Raw genomic sequence first — 25,499 nt, forward strand, 5'->3', positions numbered from 1 at the left:
GTTGGTTAGAATTTTAGTGATGGTTTATAAATAGGCCATACGAGTAGAGAGAGAAGGGGGGCTTTTTGGATTTTTCATTCTGTTGAAGTGTAAGAATTTTAGAGAGAGAAAAATCGAAGGAAGTTCTTACATCTTCAAGAGCTTATATAATTATACAACAGTAATTTACAACAGTAGAGCTTATATAATTATACAACAGTAATTATACAACAGTAGAGCTCATATAATTATACAACAGTAGAGCTTATGGGGAAATCACAAAGGTAATCATGAAGGGAGTACATAGCAAATTCAGATACATAATTTTACACCTAGTAATGCTATTCATACACATAGTTAATAGTAAGTAAGCAAGGCGTAGATGGTCTGCAGCAATGTGAGCACAAAGACGATCAAAGCAGCAATTACTGATATGAATGACCATGGATTACTGAAATAATCACATCTCAGTTTTAGTAGCAGTCTTGGACAGCGTTGCTTTTGAAAATTGACCACTTTCATGCATTGCTCAGTTGAGTAGAGTTCATTAATAACAACATTCTTGCAAAGATTGTTAAAGAACTGTGTGATATCTTCACTGGCATCCAAGTTATTATGTATGATCCCTGTTTTTTCAAGCAACTTAACATCGTCTGTGGAGTTGATGAGTCTATCCATGAGTAAAACATGAGACGTGAAGTAACTATTAGCAATACCAAAGCGACATTGTTCGAAAGCAATGACGTTTCTCAAGAAGATCTCGGTGATATCATCAACGTTGAAAGGTGGGATCTGAAAACGACATCTTCTACAAAAACAGAAATAATGATGATGATTAGAAAACTGCAGATCAAATAGATCTTTTTTTTTACCTTCCAAGAACTTGATTCCAGCCAAGTCGAGGTCTGTTGCAGAATATTTGAATTTCTTGTACAAATCTACCACTGCTTTTTTCTGTATCCTCTGAGAATCCAACGACAAGTGGTCAGGCTCTTCAACTGCTTTTTTCGGCAAGTGGTGATTATGTAAAACATGGAGTATATGAGCATAACGAGTTTCGCTAGAATCATGATCCATTTCTTTATCAGTCTTGAAATCTTGACTTTTCTTTTTTACCTTCTTCTTCTAAGAGCATCATATTGCCTAAGAATGAAAGGATGCATTCAGTAAGAGAAGGGTGTTCGGGGATGCATTCAACTATATGTTCGAACAACCTCTGGAGAACAAAAAAAGGAATCTGGTTCTCGAATAGTAGCAAGTCATGATAGAGAGCTTCCCACTTGAAAGAGTTCAAGAGAATGGGGTCAGGCTCACGCAGCCCACCTTGGCACTTCCTATAAACCCTGTACAGAAGCTCGATTATAAAGCAACCATCAATAACCATCATTTCTGCAAACCTGAAATTTTCTGCACCACCACAGTCCTCTACATCCCGGTACTTTTCGAGTACCCTACCTCTATAAGATTATTTACTTAATTGTGGCCCACATGATTTGGACATGTGACATATTACTTGGTGGCTAAGTAAATAGATATCAATTAATTATTCTTGGTTAACTTATAATTACTTTTTTTTTAATGACTTATTAGAGAAGTGTTTTCCTTCTAATTGTTTACTTTGATGGAAAGTAGAATTATGTTACTAAAAGGAAAACTGGTCCTCTCTCTGCCTTTATAAAAGTGCATATGCTCCATCAATTATGTATGATTATTGAGACAACACGTAAAAGGTTATTATGTGCAAAAGGCCAAGAGAGAGAAACCGGTTTCCACCTTTGCCTGTTGATCAGAGTTACAGATTGGTTCGTGCTTAAAGGATCTGGACATTGGATTTAACCTCAACAAGGTTTGATATCATAAATTGAGGTATGTATATCTAACTATATTTATTTATGCATTATAAGGATGTGAAATTAATTAAAGTTCTAAGATCTAGGAATTTATGGTAATTTGTGATTAATGTTTAACACAAATTAATTAGGGTTATTTTATGTGGTATCAAAGTCCGTAGTTTTGGAACTCATTATTTTTCCATTAAACTTGTATAAATAATATGTGTAAGTTTAAATTAAAATTATTTTAATTTGTTATATTCGTTTACTGCTTTGAATGAGACCCGCATATACAGTACCGTTTTTTTTTTTTCCTTCTTATTTGGTTTGAAGATGTTGTATGTCTGTGGGATTTGTTTTTGTTGAAATTAAACAATTAATGCAAAAAAAAAAAAAAGGTACTTCGATTTCCGTGCTTACCTAATGGTTGAAAGTTATATATTATAATACAATAAGTTTGCTGTGTTTTTCCTACATAATGGATAATAGATCAGTGTACAGAAAGTTGACAATTATATATTAAATATAACATAATGAGACAAAAAACAACTTAAAGGTTGAAAACGAATCTGGGTGAAGTTAAAGTTTGAAAAAGGTGAACTTATTGGGTTTATTCAATTAAGTTGTCTTTGGTGATTGTATATTATATATATATATATATATATATATATCATAATGAGACAAAAACAAATAAAAAGAGATTGGTTTTTGTCTATTTTCGTGTAATCAATTGACATAATGAAATATTTTGATATTATTCCGCTGCGCAAATCGAGGTCTTAAATTATAATCATGTTTTTGTTTGTTTTGTACATGATTGAATATATGTTATAGTACTATATCTATGAAATTTTAAGATACCTACTAGTAATTTAATTAATTGACTTTGTAAATTATGAGTGCATAATATGGTGGGTAATTTAATGTTGAATTTATCACTAGATAATTTAATATTCATATTATAGAAAGGTTGGTAGCTACCTGTAATACCTCTAGTTTTCAAAAGGATAAAATGAAAATTTAAATTTTAGATTTTGATTTTGATTTCATTTGTATTTAATTATATGACTTAGTTGTTTAAATTAATTGTTTTAATTGGTGAAATTATTTTATGTGTATTTGCTTAATTGCTTAATTATAATTTATGTGTTTAATTTAATTGTTGAATTGAAATTGTTTTAATTTAAATTATCTGATTAGTTTGTGGTTTTACTGTAATTGTTTTATTTGTGAGTTAATTTAATTATTTGATTAATTTATGGTTTAAATGGATTATTTGTTTTATTTGGTTTTAATATATAGTGTAAATTTAGGGTTTTCTTTTGTGAGTTTTAGCCGTCACATGTTAGGATTGGAATTAGGGTTAGGGTTTTATAGACGACTATATATATTTATGTTCTTTTACGGCTGTTAGGAAAAAAAAACCCTATTCACGAAATAGTTTCTTTTAAAGAAAACTGAGAGAGTCTCGGAATATAATCTGTGAGGCTAAAGGAGGAAGACTGGAGGAAGAACAGAGGGGCTGCTTCTGGATGGAACCAAGAAGTAATAGAGGAAGGGAACTGTGAGCAGAGTAGAGGGGAAACAGACTTAGAGAATTCTGAAACTTAAATTTAGAAACGACGCTTAAGGTTTCACACCGAAGTCTAAAGGCAAGTTTCAGTTTATTCCTTTCCTGTAAACTTGTATTCTGTGCATCTTATATAGACTCCAGGAACTTAAATAAACTTTTAAAAATAGACTTTATTCATGCTTGGTGTTTTCTGAAATCTGTTCTGCGTTTTAAGTTTAAACTTATTCTTGCATAAACTGTGTGTGTAGTTTAAGTTTTGTTTGTCAATTAGTTCACATTGGGATAGGAGGAGTCTCTAGGGATTTAAGAGCATTAATGGAACCTTAAAAATCTTAAAAAGGTCTGGAATAGAACACTGGACTTCGCCGGAAGCATAGACGGCAACCGGATGAAGCAGAGACGAAGCAATGGAGTAGAGATGGCTCTCAGGGGAAGACAGCCGGCTCCCTAAATGAGGGAGCCGGCTCCCAAGAAGGGAGAGCTGGCTCTCCATGAGGGAGAGCCGGCTCTGGAAGATGAAGAGTCAGCTCCTATGGGGGGGAGCCGGCTCCTTTGAACAGAAACCCCTCCGGGGGTATTTCTGGTGATTTTTGATACTTCAGGGGCAAAAGGGTAATTTTGGAGTTTCATGGGGGTTCTTAAATGGTGTACAGAGGATGTTTAAGACCTAAGATGTATTGATTTAGGTCATGGGAATGGACAACATAAATTTTAAAATAAGAATGTTCAATACTGTTAAGAAGGAAGGAGAACTGGAATCGTTGGTTGGCTAGCAAATTAAATGAACTGCTATAAAGGTAAGTGTTAGGAATTTATACCAATGATATAAATGACATGTTTCAGTTCCAAGAGGGTTGTTTATGCTATGGTTAGGGTCGTCATGTAATTTTAATTGATAGGTTGCATGCCGACAGGAGTTGTAAGAGTTTTAGTTGTTAGCTTTATTTTAGCGAACTAAATGGACTTGTATGGGAATACTTTTGGGGTTTCATAAGATGTACTTTGGGTAGATTTCTGAGTGTCGTTATATCAGACACATGATCTATAGTGAGGATTAAAGGGACGTCATGTAATTTAAGCATTACTTGGCATGCTGTCAAGGATGATGTAGGTTGTGATTACTAGTTTTGTTTTAGCAAACGAACTGGACTAGTATGGAGGTATTTTTGGCAGTCTAGTATAATGTGCACAGTAATAACTCTATTTGTTATTATATTGTGCTATGGATGTTAGTTGATGAACTGTTAAAATTTATGTTCGATCAATTGTATGGAATTGGATAATTTAAGTTGTTTAGTATTACTTTAACGATTTAAAGGAAGGATTTATGGTTTAATCATATACTGGATGCATGATAGGATCTTAATAATATCTGATTTCTATTATACTGGTTTCTGGATATGTTTGATGTTCTAATGAATGTGCATCATTTGTGGATCATTTGCATTATATGTACCGGTATGGGACGGTGACATATCAGGGATGGATTAGATCAAAAAGCTAAGTCCTACCCCTTCATACATATGGAATGGATTAACTAAAATAGTTAACTCCTACATGGATACATGTCCTGTCAACTAAAACAGTTGAACGACATAACGGATGTTTGTTTTATCTTTCGGCATTTAGGAAGGAATTTATATATATATTTATGGTACCGTGATACGAGCTTGAGTCTCCTGATCATGGTTAGGGTGCGTATATTGCAAAGGTTGAGTAGCTAGATATAGCTAATGTTCCCGGGTAGGTCTAGGTACTTGGCCGCTGAAAAACGTGTTTTATATGTCACCTTCTACCCAGGCTGAACTATGTTATAGACTAGTGAGCATCCTATAGTGTGTGTGTGTATATATATATATATATGGACTATTGTAAATATTGCTGAGCTATCTAGGATGTATCTGCGTATCGGGTTTATGTACGGATTGTAGTAGATTGGAACTTGCATGTGGGCCTGATCCACTCCTATTTTTCAGGTATTTGCCAGTACCAGGCTTAGAGTTTGTTCGTGTTGATGTAGATACAGACACTCATTCTTCCGGTTACATAGGGTTTCTTTTCTATTTTGATTTTGGATTTTAATATTGTAAATTTGTTTAAAGATTTGGAGTTAGGGGTCCACTAGGTGGATTCCCGAGTTGTACGGATTTAAATTATATTAATTTATTATTTAATGTTTGAGGATTTTCATATTTCTTTTTGTTTATTATTATTTTAATCTTAATTCAGTTTTTTTTTTCCTGCTTGTTTACATATTGATTGTTTAGTATCCCTCGGATTTGTGCTCCGACTTGATCACCCGTGGCTCTAGAATCGAGGGGTATCACACTACCAAAGTAGCCCAACCATAATGATTAATGGATATTAATTTTAGTGATAGACATAATGTAATCTTTCATGAATAATGATACTTAGAATTTTTGTAATATTCATGAATATTGGGTTTATTCAATTATTAGAAATAATTCCTCAAAGGGAATTAATTTTCAAGTGATTAAATAAATATTAAGGGGTTGTATGTAATTTTTAATTGGGTAGATATAGGATATCCAAAGGTAACTTGTTTGATTAATTAATTAGTGCATCACCAATGAAATTATATATAAATAAATACATCTAAGCATCATATTTTTTTTTTGTATTTTGTGGTTACTACCCAAAGGATACCATAGTTGTACAATGTATTTATTTATTTTTATATGTGTTGTTATCTCAAAGTATTAATGTTATGAGCATTTACCTTATTATGATTATTCTATTCCAGTATCTCTTCCTGTTTCAGTGAATTCGCATGTTTCATCTGTTCCAATTCTCAATGGGACTAACTTCTCAGAATGGAATGAGCAAGTTCAGTTCAACTTAGGTGTGCTAGATCTTGATTTAGCATTTCAAATTGAGAAACCTACTACTATTACTGGTGAAAGCAGTGAGGAAGAAAAGTCTCTCCATAAAGTTTGGGAGAAATTGAACAGATTGAGTATTATGTTTATGCGAATGACTATTGCAAACAATATCAAAACAACTCTTCTCCAAACTGATAGTGCTAAGGAATATTTGAAAAATATTGAAGAACGTTTCCGTACTGCAGATAAGTTTCTTGTAGGGAAATTAATGGCTGACCTCACTACTATGCGTTTTGATGGTACTCGTAGTATGCATGAGCATGTTCTTGACATGACTAATCTTGTTGCGAAATTGAAAACTTTAGGGATGAATGTGGATGAGACTTTTCTCGTTCAATTTATTCTCAATTCCTTACCTACTCAGTATGGGCCATTTCAAATTCACTATAACACTATTAAAGACAAGTGGAATATGAATGAATTGGTCAGTATGTTAGTTCAGGAGGAAGGAAGGCTTAAGCAACAAGATAATTATAATGTTCATCTCATGACTCAAGAAGTTAGAAAGAAATTTAGAAAAAAGGCCTGGAAAAGGCATTAAACGAGCAACATCCCAAATAAAGGATTCTGATCAAGCTACTCAAAAGAAGGAACGCAAAAATGATAAGTAACAAATATGGACACTTTCAGAAAGATTGCATAAAACGTAAAGAAATGGTTCGAAAAGAAGGGTAAGCCATTGGCTTTTGTATGTTTTGAATCAAATTTAATTGAAGTTCCTTCTAATACTTGGTGGGTTGATTCAGGCTCTAATGTTCATATTTCCAATACGATGCAGGGATTCCTTTCAACCCAAACCACAAATCTAAATGACGATTTCTTGTTCACAGGGAATAGGGAAAAAATTCCAGTTGAAGCCATTGGGACATTTCGTTTAGTTTTAGATAGTGGATTTCATTTAGATTTGTTTAAAACTCTTTATGTTCCTTCAATTTCCTATAATTTGATTTCTTTGTCCAAACTTGATATTGATGGTTTTTCATTTAAATTTAGTAATGGATGTTTCAGTTTGTTCAAAAAATCCCAATTTGTTGGTTCTGGTATTCTTGTTGATGGTTTATACAAGATAAAGCTTGATGATTTATTTTCTGAAACACTTTTGACCTTGCATCATAATGTTGGAACCAAACGTTACTCAATTAATGAAAATTCATCTTTCTTGTGGCATAAAAGATTGGGCCATATATCCAGTGAAAGGTTAAAAAGATTAGTAAAAGATAAAATTCTTTAGAATCTAGATTTTACTGATTTTATTGTATGTGTGGATTGTATTAAAGGTAAACAAACCAAACACACAAAGAAAGGAGCCACAAGGAGTATAGAGCTTCTTGAAATTATTCATACAGACATTTGTGAACTTTTTGATGTTCCATCTTTTGGTGGAGAAAAATATTTTATCACCTTTATAGATGATTTTTCACGTTATGGATATATCTATTTGTTGCATGATAAATCTCAAGCAGTGAATACTCTTGAAGTATCCTTAAATGAGGTTGAAAGGCAACTAGATAAAAAAGTGAAAATAGTAAGGTCAGATAGAGGTGATGAATATTATGGAAAATATGATGAAACGGGTCAATGCCTTGGACCGTTTGCTAAGTTCCTTGAAAAGTGTGGCATTTGTGCTCAATACACTATGCCAGGCACGCCACAGCAGAATGGTGTAGCTGAAAGGCGTAATCATACTCTTATGGAAATGGTTAGGAGTATGTTAAGTAATTCCTCGTTACCCATATCATTGTGGATGTATGCTCTTAGAATTGCTATGTATATATTAAACCGGGTTCCTAGCAAGGCAGTTTCAAAAACTCCATTTGAACTGTGGACAGGAAGGAAACCTAGTTTAAGGCACCTGCATGTTTGGGGTTGCCCAGCGGAAGCTAGGATTTATAATCCACATGAAAACAAATTGGATTTTAGAACAGTTAGTGGTTACTTTATTGGTTACTCAGAAAAATCCAAAGGGTATAGGTTTTACTATCCTATACATAGTACAAGAATTGTTGAAACCGGTAATGCTAGATTCATTGAGGATGGTGAAATCAGTCGGAGTGATAGAAATGAGAATGTAATCATTCAAGAAGTTAGGGTACAAATTCTTTTACCCATAACTTCTAAAGAAATAATTGTTTATCCAGTTGTTGAACTACATAACAACAAAGAATAATTAAATGATCAAGAACTCCATAATGAAACTATCACCAATGAAGTTATAGAAGAACCACAAGGAATAACATTAAGACTGTCTCAAAGAGAAAAGAGACCTGCTATTCTGGATGATTATGTGGTATATCTACATGAATCAGATTTTGATATAGGGATATGTAAGGATCCGGTTACATATTCACAAGCCATTAATAGTAATAATTCTATTAATTGGATTAATGCCATGAATGAGGAGTTGAAGTCAATGGAACAAAATAAAGTTTGGAAACTCGTTGAATTGCCTGAAGGATTTAAACAAGTCGGGTGTAAATGAGTCTTTAAGACCAAACGCGACTCTAATGGCAATATTGAACGATATAAAGCCAGACTTGTAGCCAAGGGCTTCACTCAGATAGGAGGCATTGATTATAAAGAAACCTTCTCTCCTGTATCTAAGAATGATTCCTTTAGAATTATCATGGCATTTGTAGCTTCTAATGATTTAGAGTTGCATCAAATGGATGTGAAAATAGCCTTCCTAAATGGGAGTTTAAAAGAAGAAGTCTATATGGATCAACCTGAAAGCTTCAGATTATAGGGTAAAGAACGCATGGTCTGTAAACTTAAAAAGTCAATATATGGACTTAAACAAGCTTCCCGACAATGGTATATTAAGTTTAATGATATCATTACTTCTTTTGGTTTTAATGAAAATACTGTTGATCGGTGTATATAACAGAAGGTTAGTGGGAGTAAGTTTATATTTCTGATTCTATATGTTGATGATATTTTGCTTGCTAGTAGTGATCTTGGTTTATTGCATAAAACTAAAAATTATCTCTCTAAGAATTTTGAGATGAAAGATATGGGTGAGGCATCTTACGTGATAGGAATAGAAATATTCCGTGATAGGTCACGTGGATTGTTAAGATTGTCTCAGAAAATATATATTGAGAGAATTCTAGAGAGATTTATGGAACATTGTTCAGCTAGTATTATTCCAATACAGAAAGGGGATAAATTTAGTTTGATGCAATGCCCAAAGAATGAATTAGAACATAAAGAAATGCAAAATATTCCTTATGCATCTATTGTGGGAAGTTTGATATATGCACAGGTTTGCACTCGTCCAGATATTGGTTTTGCAGTTAGAATGCTAGGCAGATACCAAAGCAATCCAGGTTTGCATCACTGGAAAGCTACAAAGAAAGTCATGAGATACTTACAAGGAACAAAGAATTATATGCTCACATTTAGAAGGACTGGTGACTTAGAGGTTATTGGTTACTTAGACTCAGATTTTGCTGGATGTGTGGATAGTAGAAGATCCACTTTTGGTTATTTGTTCCTTTTAGCTGGAGGGGCAATATCATGGAAAAGCACAAAACAGTCTATTATTGCTTCATCTACTATGGAGGCTGAGTTTGTAGCATGCTTTGAGGCTACAAATCATGGTTTGTGGTTGCGGAACTTTATTTCAGGATTTGGTGTTATGGATTCAATTTCCAGACTGCTGAAAATTTATTGTGATAACACCACAACTGTCTTCTTTACTAAAAACGATAAGTATTCCAATGGCGTTAAGCATATGGAGCTGAAATATCTTACCGTTAAAGAAGAAGTTCAGAAACAACGAGTGTCTTTTGAAAATATAAGTACACAACTTATGGTTGCAGATCCATTAACAAAAGGATTACCACCCAAGACATTTATAGGACATGTTGAAAGAATGGGTCTTGAATGTAATCAAAGTTAACTATTATTTTTGTTATGGATTGCTTAACAATGCTTATATATATTTGACATTTTGAGCTCATTAAATCCTGTTAATTTATGTATGTACGTGCATGTATTACTTTAAATGATGAAAATAGGAATAGTCTTTGAAAAGACATTATTGCTAGACCTTTATTGATGTTTCTCACTTATAGACTATGTTAAATGGGTTACTAGTGTTATGGTACATGGAAGGGACTGTGTCATTTAGTGACATACAACCGCCATAACTCACATTGGTAGTTTGTTTACCATGGTATTTATGATAACCATATTAATATCTTAATTTGATTTATGGTGCACATTAATGACTGTTTTACTAAACCACTACAGAAGTTATCATATGTGCCAAGTGGGAGAATGTAAGATTATTTATTTAATTGTAGCCCACATGATTTGGATATGTGACATATTACCTGGTGGCTAAGTAAATAGATATCAATTAATTATTCTTGGTCAACTTATAATTACTTTTTTGGTAATTACTTATTGGAGAAGTGTTTTCCTTCTAATTCCTTATTTTGATGGAAAGTAGAATTATGTTACTAAAAGGAAAACTAGTCCTCTCTCTGCATTTATAAAAGTGCATATGCTCCATCAATTATGTATGATTATTGAGACAACACGTAAAAGGTTATTATGTGCAAAAGGCAAAGAGAAAGAAACCAGTTTCCACCTTTGCCTGTTGATCAGAGTTGCAAATTGGTTCGTGCTTAAAGGATCTGGACATTGGATTTAACCTCAACAAGGTTTGATATCATGAATCAAGGTATGTATATTTAACTATATTTATTTATGCATTATAAGGATGTGAAATTAATTGAAGTTCTAAGATCTAGGAATTTATGGTAATTTGTGATTAATGTTTAACACAAATTAATTAAGGTTATTACAATCTCCACATGAGGCTTGCCTTGATCATCCAATCTGAGCCCTGCATAGCACTTTCCAACACATGATTCAATCTCTAACATGGCAGCTACACACTTATCTAGTGTTTCCTGAAAATTTTTTGTTCAATCAAATAGGAAATGCATGTAGCTAACTTTATGCCCCTCCATTGCTTATAGATGTTTCTTGTCTCTGTGAAAAGGCCCAATAGCTACAAAGCTAGGGGTATAAGCATGCTCATTCATTTTACAAAGCACATGTGGAAGTTTGTAAATGGTGGGGATACATACCTCCTCCGAGAAACTCTTGAGAGCCTCTGTCTTTTCGTTGTTGTTGTCGATCTTTTTCTTCAGCGATGCAGAGGTCGATTTCAGAGCTTCTAAATCAGAGGTGGTAGAATTTTGAGCCTCTAAATCATACCCGTGCCCCTTCAGAGAGATCGACATGTTACTACATAGTACTTCAGCTGCTCTTTCCTACCTATGACCTGTCTTTATAAGAGGTGAGAGTCGGATGAGTGGCACAACATAAAAAAATTTCATTAATTGCCTACATGTCTTTAAAAATTATTATTATATTAATAATTTAAAGAATATACTAAATGTTAAAGTACACTATCTTTAATAATTTCCTATCACCAAATAAATATATATAACAATAGTACTTTTTGATCCAAGTATATATAAATATAGAATAGGGATAATTACACTAACCTCTGGTGAAAGCAAAACCAAGTCCTCTGGTGATAGCAAATTTAATATATCTGTACCTATCTTGACTCCAACATATGGCTCATCTTAGTCTTGTTGGCCTTTAATAGCTACAAACTACAATACAAATTCAATTTACAATTCTACATATATACATAAATGGGTATGTAAAGACTGATTTTTTATAGATGGGTTTGTGGAAGCAATGTTAATTCAGTATACAAATCTATACATATATGTGTAATACTTTTTAGTCTACCAATCTATTAAAGATTGATTTTTCTGAAGTGGGTTTGTGGGTTTTTACCTAGTAAGAGTGTGGATGTTATAAAACACAAGGAGATGATGAAAAGGGTGAGCTCAGAGTCTGCCATTAGAGAGAAGCTCGAGCTTGACTTTTATTATCCTCTGCTTCTGGTTCAACTAAGCTTTGTTGCATTATCTTATGCAAGCCCACTCGCGGCCTGGGTGAGTTGCAATGACTGATGGTGATGGTTTGGGTTTGAAGCTCATAGACCCAAACTCGATGAAGTGTACAGAACCACGGATGAAGCTTACACAGTCGGGCGAGCCCCCAAGCAACAGTGAACCGGTTTCATTGGTTTGGCCTTGAAGTTGAAGGAAGAAGATGTGGTATTTAAGTAATTTCACATTATTTAGTTAGGATAATAATTTATTTACATCTCTTTCAAGGGTAAAATGGGAATTTGAGAATTAAAAAATTGCTAACATCATCATTTTTAGTAATTGAGGGGTCCAAGGGGAGGTCCGTGTTATCATTATACAAATCTTGAGGGAGGTCAATGTAGTTTGGCAAACAAGAAGGGAGGTTAGTGTATGTTGACGAAATTTCAGAAGAGGTCAATGTAATTATCCCTATAAAATAAGGAAAATGATAGGGTCACCGAATGATTTCCGCGAATAAGTCCTGAATCTGACGTGTTTTTGTCCATCTCATCTACTTACACAGTTTGTAAAAAAAATTATTTAACACTTGATAAGTATAGCCAACTACGTCAAATTCGATGTTAATTCGAGGATTCATTTTCGGTTCTCCTATCATTACTCAGAGAATAATGGATATAGAAACCGAAGAGTAGTCCCCGAATTAGCATTGAATGTTGACATGTCCACGTCAGATATTTTTACTTGTTACTCCTCCTATCTGTGACCCATCTCTTTCTAGTTTTTCTTCTCGTCTTCCATACCCTTCACCGTTTCTCTCTCTAAAACTTATCCACTTTTTTCAAAATTAGCTCTTCCATCTTCCTTGGCCACCACCATCTCCATTCATAAATTCACCTTATATCTCAAAATCTTTCAACTACTCATTATTTTTATGTTGTCTTCAATCTTATCAAGTTAACAAGTCACTAACATGAACCAATAAACCCACTTTGATGAAGTTTAGAGATTATGGTTTATTTGTGCAAGAGAAGCCAAAAAGCACCTGGTAAAAGTCATGGAGATAGAGAAATTTGAAGGTTCCTTAGGAAGAGATATGAGATGGGAAACAAAGGAATTGTGGCAGTGGGGAGAACTAATAGATGGAGAAGAGATAGAAATTCACACCCATATCTTAGGGTGTGTTTGAATGGGTTGATTTGGAGGGATACGGAGAGAAAAGAAAAGAAAGGATAAAGTGTGAGTGTGTTTGGATGACTTAAATGAAAAGAGAATAGTAAATAGGGATAGATAGGGAGGGATATCCGTATCCCTCATTTGCTTTCTCTCCTTGAGAAGATAGGGAGAGAAAGCAAAGTGATTTAAGTGGTATTTTGATAATACCAAAACTAGCCTCCACCAATCAATAAACAAATTTATTATTCCATTTAAGTCCTATGCTATGTTTGTGTGTGTGTGTGTGTTTTTTTTTTTTTTTTTTTTTTTTGGGAATTACATGCTATGTTTGTGTTTGATCCGCACTCACCAATTGGGTTAGCATGCAATTTTTCACTTTCTCTTTCCTGCTTATTGACCAAACAACGTTGTAAGTTTCAAAAAAATGAGATATATCACAAACAAATGAGCCTGCATATTTCTATATCGAAAAAATCTAGTAACGAGATAGATGAGATATTCTTTAAAAAATTTCAAAGAAATTATAAATTTGTGATTTTTATTGTTAATTTTGATGTTTGTTGAGAAATGCTATTCTTCTATATCGAAAAAATCTAGTAACGAGACAAATGAGATATTCTCTGAAATTTTTTAAAGAAATTATAAATTTGTGATTTTTATTGTTAATTTTGATGTTTGTTTCATCAAGTGGGATTCAATTAATAGATATATACAGTAGAGGCTGAGCATATGAAGTTTGATCTTATTATTAATGTTAGCTTCCAATTTTAAGATTTCTACACCTAAGGAAAATAGGCTTAACCACTTACAATTATAAAAAGGTATAAAGTAATTTGGTTACTATCATTTTTTTTTTTTTCTCTCCTCTATTGTATCCAAATAAGGATAATTATTCTTTCTTTTCTTTTCTCTCCTATTTATCCAAATATGAATACAAATTATTACTATCTTTTCTTTTCTCTCATAACTAATATCATCCTTTATTTTCTTTTCTTTTCTCTCATATGTATCTAAACGCACCCTTAGAAATAAACAAAATAGAATTTGAGAGAGATGGATAAATTTTGAGTGAGAGAGAAATGAAGGGAGATAAATACGGGTAAAATTTTTAAAGAGGGAAAAATTGAGGAAAATTTCAAAGAGAGGTGAGTCGTAGAGAGAGATAATAAAAGGCGTGTCATGAAAATAAGATTGAACATTAAGGCTAAGTTTGTCTTTATATTAGTTGAATAATTATTTTCGAGATAAGTCATGATTAGGTGCTCAATCGGGATATTTATTCGATTTCTCTATTATTACTCATAAATATATATGGATAGTGATATTTGTGCTCCAAAATAGTAACATATAAAAGATACACACAAATAAAACAAGATTTTCGACACCGCGGTCGATGTCTTGCCTCCTTAATGGCAAACACGGACAAACTAGTCACAAGACTGCTGCACCTATGTACATCTTTTTCATTATTTATGCGGGTCCTATTATTTTGTTTTTTTTTTTTTTTTCTATCTTTTCACCCAACCAAAGCAGAAGCCCAATTACATCACGCCACCATTGTTTACCATGCACTTGTCATTCAAGTACAGTTGTAGCACACACATTATGCAACCAATTCTTATATGAAAAATGATAGGTCTTCCGACGTTAATTATCGACTTTTCCTCAGAATACAACGTGATTGGATCTCATTAGAACTTTTAAAAAAATTTCCGTAAACATCTCTTTCTCTTCGACTCATTCCCAACCACATTATATTCGGAGGAGTAGTCGGCAATTGAAGTCGGAAGTTCTATCACTTCTCTTATTATATTTAGCTACGTCATCAATGAAATTTAACCCATTTCTAACCCAGAAACTCTTACAAAACCAAAACTTTACAATTTTATGAAATTTTTTTATTTTTAATTTTGAAAATAATTTTTTATTCTCACAAAATTAAAAACTCTACAAAAATCTTTGTTTGATTTAATTTTCTAAGAAAAAAAAAAATGATTTTTTAGGGAAAAAGAAAAGATGAAAGAGAGATGTAATCTAAAAAAAAATTTTAATTTTTTTGACATAAAACTCCCTTCCAAAATTGCTTGACTTTTCAAAAAAAAAAAAACTTCCTTCTGAAAAAAAATGCCATAAAACCCTCGATTTTTTATTATTGCAACTTGCCCCCTCAATAGTCGAATTCTAATGGATAAAAATATTTTTGTACCAAAAATATCCTTTTGAGTTAACAGAATTACCTCTTCTTTTGTGGCCTTAACTCCTTCCGTCCCTGATGCAAGTGTTACAAACTGAATCCATTTTTTCAACTAACTCGGTTGCACTACATAATTGTCAAGTATACTTATAAAATTGATAGTAACTTGTAGTTGACTGCCCCCCCTCTCATGGCATTAGGGAAGAAATCATCTCCCGTTCTTGTTCCCGCCCGTTCCGATGTGTGGCCCAGATTGCGCCATGTCGGTTAAAACAAATTGGAGCCGAAAAAGTTACCATCCGCGTTTACTTACCTTTACTTTTATACATTGTAGTGTATATGTTAGTGTATGTTTATGATATATTGTGTATATGTAGAGGAATTTACTGAAATATCCTTGACATTAAAAAATTCCCCAAATTATCCTTCATTTTTCTAGGTCGGAAGGAGAAGTACTTTCAAAAGGCGAAAAAAGGCGATTGAGGAGCGATTGAGAAGGACTTAGAAGAAGATCGCGAGAAGAAGTTGTCGGAATTAGGTTTTTGGAAGTGCAGTAGAGTAAAGGTCGCGAGAAGAGGTTGTCGGAATTAGGTTTTCTGAAGTGGAGTGGAGTAGAGGCGATTAGGTTTCAGAAGTGGAGGTGGAAGAAGGTCAAGGTCGGACTTAGGTTTTCGGAAGTGGAGGTGGAAGTGGAAGAAGGTCACGAGAAGAGGTTGTTATTGTTATTGTTACAGTTGTCGGACTGTTGTGATAGTGGTCGAAGTTAGGTTTGTGGAGCGAAAGGTTTTCAGAAACGCAGAGGTTTTAATTTCTTTGAATTAACTATATTAAATTCTATTCGGAAATGCAGAGGTTTTAATTTCGTTGAATACACTATATTAAATTATGTGTTTTTAGTTTTGTTTGATTATTTGTGAAATCCTGAAAAAGTTATTCATGATAAATAACTTATGTGCTATTACACTATATTAAATTGTGTGTTATTAGTTTTGTTTGATTATTTGTGAAATCCTGAAAAAGTTATTATGTGATAAAGAATACAGTATAAATTGATTGAACCCTATTAAATTCTGTCCATCCCTTTCCAAAGTCAGAGGTTTAATTTGATTGAATATAGTATATTAAATTTTGTTTTATTAGTTATGTTTGATTAATTTGAAATGTGAAAGATCATCGTCTAAATTATGCACATCTCAATAGTCAAAGGGTAGATAGATAGTGGTTTGTTAGAATTTTGCAGTGGAATCTCTTCCAGTAATGTAATTTAGATTAAATTTGAAGAAAATGATAGTATATGTATTAAATTCTTTAAATCATCAAAATGAGATACATTGCAAAATTTTCAAACTCTAATTTATAATTGTGCTATAGCAATTCATAAAACATGTTTATACCATACAACACAATGGCCTAGAAAATTGTAACTACAAACTGTGTTTTTTACTTAATAATCATAATTCATAAAGCATTTAACTAATCATATGATTAAGAGGATGTATTTACATGTTATGCACTTTAGACCATACAAAATAGTATGCAAGGGAATGGTTCCTAGTTGTTTAAATTAAAGGTCTATTCAATTGTTTAATTCTGCAGTCTACTCTAGTCGTTTACACGGGCAGAAATCCTCTCCTGTGCCTGTTCCCGCCGGTTCCGATATGTGGCCCAGATAGTCCAGTATAAATCATGATAGAAGTTATTTGTTATTATTAAATTGTGGAAAAAAAAATTGCAAATTATGAAAAATATTATTTGTATAGGGGAATACAATGTTTTATACAATTTGTAATGGTAATTGGTGTGTTGTATCTGTTGTTTGGTGGTACGATTTTGTTGTTGCACCATTTTTGCAGTTAATTGTGTGTGTGTTTGTTTTATCTATTTGTGGTTAAAATTTTGTTGACTGACAATTGGTGGAAAGGTTGTTTGTGCATAATAGAGTGTGCTTTGCTGTACTGTAAAGAGTGGTTGTCGGAAGAAGTCAATAGCTCAAAAAAAAGGTCCTGTACGAAAAAAATTACCTATACGGGAAAAAAATGCGGACAATATCGTTGATCAGCCTCCTTCTCCTACTCTCCAATGTATGATACAAACCATGCGTAGTCAATCTTCTTCTGCAGAATGTACACTTCCCCCGCCTAAATCATCTACTCGTAGGCGTAGTCGTATCCGTAAATCATCTGACCTTGGTGATGAGGATTACAATGTTGAGGTGGAGGAAGAGAATTATGATCCACAGCCAAGCAGCAGCGCATCAGTTAATAATATGTGGCGTGGAGAAGGAGTTTACCTTTTGTTGAAGTAAGTATACGTTCATTTTAGTATTAATGTTAAGAATAGCATTTCTATGAATTATTTTTCATTTGTCTGATAGTTACGTTCATATGGAAATTGATTGTTTAGGATGAATTATCAATAATGGTAGAACATAATTTCTGCATGCCTTTGAAATGGAATTGATGTTTTACTGATGTGTTAGTTTGGTAAATATGAACATTTAGGAAACATTTGGTTCAACATGTTTATGTTTGAATCGATAAGTCTAATGTTGAGTTGGTGATATTGTATATGATATTGTGTCTATGAGGGCTGTTTTTATGAAGAACTATCAACACGTGCATGGGCCAATAAAGTGGGGAGATAAAAAAAATATTGGAATTGAAATCCAAGGATGCTTGGAATGGTATGACCATGGTGGAGAAGGATCCATATTATGATGATAAAAGATTGCGTGATGCTGAGTTCAAAAGCCGTGGAGGCTTACCAGTCAACAAAAAGAAGAAGGAGAAGGTAAGTTGGGGAGTTCAATTAAATTATTAATTTAATTTGTTATTGTGTTGATAACATAATATGAAGTACAAAAGAATGCAATTGATGTTTTCGTGCTGGTAGTTAAATGAAATTTTGAATGTGACATGAAATTTATTGGGATGTTGTAGGTTGAATACAAGGTGAAAAGTGGGTGGAACAAATGCTCAATCGCGAAATTCATTAACACAGTAGCGAAACTTGGAGACAAAAAGAGGAAGGATGTGACAAATATAGGTTTTAGCTATTTGCTGAACCTACAATGTGAGCATTTGTCTACCGCACTCTTTGATTACATAATTGGCCATTTGGGCATAAAGAAACGGCGCATTCAACTTAAAGATAATCAATATCTGCCAATAAATGCAATCGATGTCCACAAAATCTTTGGGTTACCTGCTGGAATCATGGACGTTCCTACATGTCAGCTTTTTAAAACCGATTGGGTAACTGAATGTGGATATCGAAGTGGGCTGCATGTAAATGAGCTGATGGAAAGGGTAGAGCAATGTGAGGCTGGTGATGATTTGAAAAGAGCGTTTGTTCTTTTTGCATGTGCTATGTTTCTAACGCCCAATAGAATTTATAGTGCGCATGTCAAAGAATTAAAGGCTGTGCATAATGTGCATTAAATCAAGTCGTACAACTGGTGTACGTACGTGCTTAAAACTTTGATGGCTCACTTGGGTGAATCTGAAGGACGTGGGAAAACGAAGCACGAGTATATCGGATGCGTGTTCTTCTTGCAGGTAAATAACATAACGTACTTATATTTTGCAAAAAACTTTATCATTTATGTGATTAGTATGAATCATAACTGATTAAAGTTGTTGCATTTTAATTCAGCTGCTATATCTGATGAGGTGTAAAATGGAATACCCCTGTTATCCGACCACGGGCGAAAAAAACAGTCTTGCTTTTTGGGACACATCCTTAGTACTGGAATGCTTAAAATGGGAGTTGAAAATGGTAGGTTTTGGAATGGGTCAGGTATGACACTAAATTGTACAAGTATTTGCAAGTTCCCAATTTTTGTTGTATATGATACCGTTTCCTTGCTGACGTGCATTTGGTTCGAAATATTTATCTGGAACAGTTAATTCCTCTCAAGGTGAATGTGTCCCAGTCTCCGTCATCGTCGTGGTCTGGAGGTGAAAAAGACAATGGTAGTTCTTCGGAAAGTGAGGTTAAGGTAACCATATATTACTTTACGGTTAATGAGTATCAAAAAATTATGAATATGCAATTGATCAGTGACAGCAATTACAATTTTGTATGCAGCGTTACGTTAAAGAAATTTGCAACGAAATAGAAAGAGAAGCAGAAAACAGGAAAATGTTGAAGAGGAAGGTGAAGAAAATGAAGAGATTGGTCAGAAAAAAGTCGAAAGGGCCTAGAGGAAAACCAAGTGTTTCTACAGGAGATGGGGGAGTGTCCGTTGAGGACAAAGATGCGGCACTCAATTCTGGAAATGAAGTTGAGAGGGAAACATTTGAATCTCCGGTTGACAGAGGTGAGGAAGCAGAATGTTGTGGTACATATCATGGCCACTTTAGTCCTACCAGCAAAGATATACTGAATGAGAATGAGAGGATAGAGTTGAATGAAGTTGTGGGCATGGCTTTGGAGGAGAACCTAGGAGCATCACATATAACTCGCAATTCTTCAGTCATTGATATTGCGTCTGAAAGTTTACATGGTAAAAGGAAGCATGCGGTGAAACAAGTCAAAAGAGGTACTAGGAGCAGAAAACCCGCACCATATTGCTTCTCTCCATGGGTATTGAGGGATAGTAAGAAAATTAAATTGACTCCAAAATAGAAGAAATTGTTGAGTTATGCTGCTACGCAAGCTGATAATCAAGATAAAGGGTAAGTGTAACCCACATTTGTGAATTTCCTAAGTCCATATATTGTTGTTCATTGTATTGTTGTTTGGGCCTTATTATTTACGAAGAACCATTGTATTAGTGCACGTATACTAATTTGTAAATACTCTGTACATTTGTTAGTGAAATTCTGGTTTCCATGTACGATATGCATCTTACAAGGACGGACATACACGAGTTGTTTCACCCGAACTGGATCTCGAACTTGGTTTGTTAATTTTCAATTAATTGATACAGTTGTGTACGGTTATGATATGATGAACTTATTATAATTGCATTTGTGAAATTAGATTGTCAAATTCTGGGCAATGCTGTTGAACCAAGACCAAGAAGGGAATGTGAAGCACTACTATTTTGATAGTTGCGCTGTCCAGTTTATGAATCAACACAATGTCATTAAATATGACACTGCAGAGAAGCACAGGCCTTTCATAAAAAAAGTCTGGGAACAATACAAATGAGTATGTAAGCTTCAAGATTCGACGGTCTTCAAGGATTCCGAGCTAGTTAGTTTACTAATTTTGGAGTAATTTGTTGTGCATTACAGTAAAGTAGAAGATGTTTTAAGTACGAATGATTGAATCGTCCTATTTTTGACCAATATGTTTTGTTGTCTCTAACTTTATAGTCATTACCGTATAGTTATTCTTCCCTACAATCATTGACAAACATTGGTTTCTACTTGTTGTCAACCGACCCAACAAAGTAGTGGACTACCTATATGGAATTGGACGACCGTACAGATACAAAGCATTTGGGGATTGTGTGGTAGACATCTATCTAATGAAATCAACCCCATTTGTTCAAGTTTGGTTTATCAAAAATGCATACTTACTTCAGGTTCATGTGTATTACAGAATGAGTTTGTTGCGGTTGCCCTGAGGGAAGACAACTGGCCAGCTTAATAACAAAGATAAACCATAAAATCCCTCTCCAGGATGATCCATACATAAACATATATTTCAATACAAGTGCATAATAATTTTTTTTTTCACCATATCATAAATCCAATACTATCCCTTGTTGAGTAGATCAGTTAAATACTGTTTGCATATCAGGAATAGTTGTGGTGTGTTGGTTATGAGGTACATGCAGTTCTGGAATGGCATTAACTTCAATCAAAAATTTTGTGTAAATAGTATTATCATTATTATTTCTATGTATGTGTAAAATATATAAGGTACAAGTTGTAGTATTGTTTGGCAGTTACATTTTGTAATATTACAGGTAGACTGCAAGCCAATGCGTTCTGAGGTCCTTGTGGAACTATTGGATCATCCTAGGAATAGAGTCCGAGAGGAGTTGTATAAGGCTGTCAAAGTTGAAGGAGATGATTGATGTTAATGCTGTATTTATAAGGAAGATTTTGAGAGTGGGTCACTTAGGCCTTACTTGGAATGAAACTAGGTAAACACAAATGACACTGTCCATGAAAAGAAAGCATCTTTCACAGGTACTGCCTTAATAAATTTGATTCCGGTTTAAGTATAGATGAACATATAATAGGAAAAATTAAATTAATAGACCTAAAGATTGGCTTACCCTAATGAATATTTCCTGAACACAGATAATTATGATTTTTGTGAACTAAGCATTGTTTTGCATGAACAAAGACAAGGTTGAATTTCTTTTATTTGTGAACAAAGAACTTTTAACTATAAAACAATGATATATGAGTCTCGGGTCATATGCACCATCTGCCTCTTAATATATCTGTGCTTTTGGAATGAATAGAACAACATTGATGAGTGGATTACATGTTTTATTAATTTATTTGACAGTATAGATGCTACCAGCCTTTCATGGTAATTAATTGTTTGTTCATTTGTCAAAATGCACAAGGTGACCATTTTTTTGGAGTATGAGGCAGATTTTGATCTTATCCATGAAGGAAATAAAACTACTACGGTGTCCTAAATGAAATTGATTTTATTGAAGTAATCAAAAGAAGTTATGGCGTCATGGTGCATGGTGTTGCCAACTACATATGAGAGTTAGGGGTTCCTGGTTATTGAGGGAATGGTGCACGCTGTTACCACCTAGTTTTGGAATCAAGTAACAGATCTTTCTTCATAACTTTACTTCATTTCAATCAATGACATATTATGTTGCATTAGTACTTGACAGTGTTATATGCAAGGTTTTTTTTTTCATCAGTACTTGACAGTGTTATATGAGCATGTCTTGATCAACTTAAAGGCATACATTATATGCTCAATTTCAGATGATTATGTATAGGTGTGTGTTATTGTATGCCAAAATGGACTATGACATAATTCAATAGTTAAGGTGCTTTGTAAGATGCATATCTCCTCATCACCTCTCCCTTTCTGTTAATCCATATCCATAAGAGTTGTGTGATTATTAGACATCTTATTTCCATGGAATGTCTGTTAATTACAACACGTCTTTTGATGGTAGACCATTTTAATATAGAAATCTAAGAAAAGGGGTTCAGGTGACAGAATAATGGAAGGTATTTTTTTTGGGAGTGTTGACAGTTAGATAAGAAGCTGTTTTTGTTGTCTTCTACTATTATATTGAGTCTGGCAGCCATTATAGTGTGAAAGTTGCAATCTAGATTGTAGAATTGCACAATCTGCAAAAGCTTTGGTCTGCGTCTGTGTCGCTTGCCTTTTAGGCAAACAACTCTTCCTCTTTTAACAGACGCAACATTGGGTCTACGTTCAATATGTCCATACAAACTTAGTCTACTTTCACTAATATTAGTCTAGCGCTAATTTAATTTGGATGAACTTGTGGATTCACTATCCTAATATAATTACAGTTTTATGTGTATCTTCGCTTGTTCACTTTTTATATCTAAGATTTCTGTACTTATGCATATATTTTTAGTTTTATTTCATCATCATCTTGAAGGATAGTATGATCTTATCTCCCTTCCTCATTCTCCTCAATTTGGGACCATATTCTTTAATCTGAATCAGATTGAAACATGCTAGGACTTTTTCAAGTTCATCGTTGGGTTGGTTGAGTTTTTCTGCCTCATTATATATAGAACCATGCTTTGTTATGAAATAGAGATGTACCAACTTGTTTGTATCTTTGATTCTTGTTTGCTATTCTACCTTCAACTTTCAAGTACGATCCTTCAACTGCCATTTACGGTATGGATTTCTATGTTGTCGTGGAACTGCCAGGTTATCGAGTGTGGGCGTCGTCATAGGTGCAAGTCTACCATTGGAATCCATCACAAGGTCACAAAGGAGGATGCCATGAAGTGGTTTGAAGTCAAATATGAGGGAGTTATCCTGAACAAGTCCCAAAATATTGGGGGTTAGCTCCAAAGTATCATTAGACTTTATTTGTGTTGTATACGGACAAAAATCCAAGGATGTTTGCTTCAGTTCATAGTTTTGGAACATGTCTATTATCTCTTTTATAGACCAGGATATGTTTGTACTTAAAATTTTTTGTAAATGAGGGTTCGAAATTCCCACCTCTTCTTTGTGGTTTACTTGGAAGCTAGTTAATTGTTATTGGTTTTTGATTATCCAATTCTTTGTTGTTTAGCTACTGTTGTGTTCCATACCCCGTTTGATTATCTTTATGTGCTAATCCTATATGTGTACTATTTATTATATAACTACCCATGTAATAAGGTACTCATCACATCAGATGGTCACTTGGTAGCAATTAAGTTGCTAGCAATTAAGTTTTAAAATTAGTGACTATTCATATTTTCTCAATTTTAAGGTCACGATATAGCAATTTTTTTTTTTTAAATTTAGTCACCAAAATCTATTAGTATTTAAATTTTATTTTTCTAACACTAATTAAGTGAACATTTAGGTGTATGAACTTGATTGTTTTAATATGATGATATAAAATTTCAAATTTATAATATTCATGTATCTATTCATCCATGATTCCATGAAGTAACAAGAGCAATAAAGAAAGCTTAGAACTATGAGTTTGAGCATGTTTAAAATTTGAACCTGCAATCCTTTATGTCATTGTTGTTAATTGCTTCAAAACAATTTGCATGTTATATCTTGTTTAATATATTGTTCTCAATGTTTGATCCTTAAAATTAATGTTCTAAATATGTTATAGGGAACATTCACATCATCCATTCGGGTAAAACCCAGACATTCATAATCACATCACTGGTGAATAAAGATAATTACAAGTTAAAAAAAACATAAATGTGTCATAAAAAGCGGAATATTTTCTAAGACAATTTCCAAGGCCCAAAGGAAAACAATCCAAATATAACTCTCAACTGATAATTTATGCAAATATAGCTATTTGATTTATCCTTAAATTTTTATACATAAATGTCGTAATAGTTTATATAAAACATCACAATAAATTTATAAGACAATGTCCAAGGCCCAAAAGAAAATATCCAAATATAACTCAACTGATTCATCAATGTACTGTGATGGTTAAGCTTCCACAGTAGTAAGAAATTATTTATAAAAATATAAGGATAAATATTACATATGGAAAAATAAATGGATCACTTAAGAGTTGTATGTCGATGATTTTCATTTGGGCCTTGGAAATTGTCTTACAAATTTATTGGGATTTTGAATAAAATTGTTATTGAAATTATCTATAAAAATATAAGGATAAATTTAATATTCCTATTACAATTGAAATACCTCACTAAGGGATCCACTTATGCAAATACATATGTGTAACTTATGCTGATAGTTATATAGACATTATCGTTCATCATTTCATTTCTAAGAAGCATCCCAATGAATTTGTAATTTTGTTGACTTTAGGGTTTACTTCTCTAATGAGTATAATGGAAATAATTTTATATAATTGTTGTTTGGTAAAACTTAAGAAGGACAACTATTCATATAGCTTGATAAACTAGTACAAAATGTGGTTACAAATTTATAGGGAACATCCACATCATCCATTAGTGTAAAACCCAGAAATTCATAATCACATCACAGCTGAAGAAAAATTATTACAATTAACAAAAAACATAAGGCTGTCATAAAAAACCCAAACTTTGCTAGTAACTTCACATTTACATTGCTGGCTTCGAGAAGTCTCATAGTTGAAGCATACATTGGACGTTCATAATGTAGATCCTCTACATCATCCACCAAATTTATGTCTTGTCCCATAGACTGAGAAAATGGTGATTCATGTGGGTCAGTTGAAGTTGCATTTTGAACAATGTTGGTTGAAATAGGGTATCACCATTCCCAGGAGCCGCAACGTTCGTGGCG

At 33.4% G+C, this 25,499-nt stretch overlaps 1 pseudogene; it reads right to left on the bottom strand.

The window, feature by feature from the left end:
- Positions 1 to 227: 227 nt before the first annotated feature.
- On the bottom strand, positions 228 to 11,575 carry LOC132309389 (uncharacterized; annotated as a pseudogene).
- Between the last annotated feature and the right edge of the window lie 13,924 nt (positions 11,576 to 25,499).

This window comes from Cornus florida, unplaced genomic scaffold (assembly GCF_030987335.1).
Source record: "Cornus florida cultivar Cherokee Brave unplaced genomic scaffold, ASM3098733v1 CherokeeBrave_3.0.0_Hap2_Chr05, whole genome shotgun sequence".
NCBI classification, from domain to species: Eukaryota; Viridiplantae; Streptophyta; class Magnoliopsida; order Cornales; family Cornaceae; genus Cornus; species Cornus florida.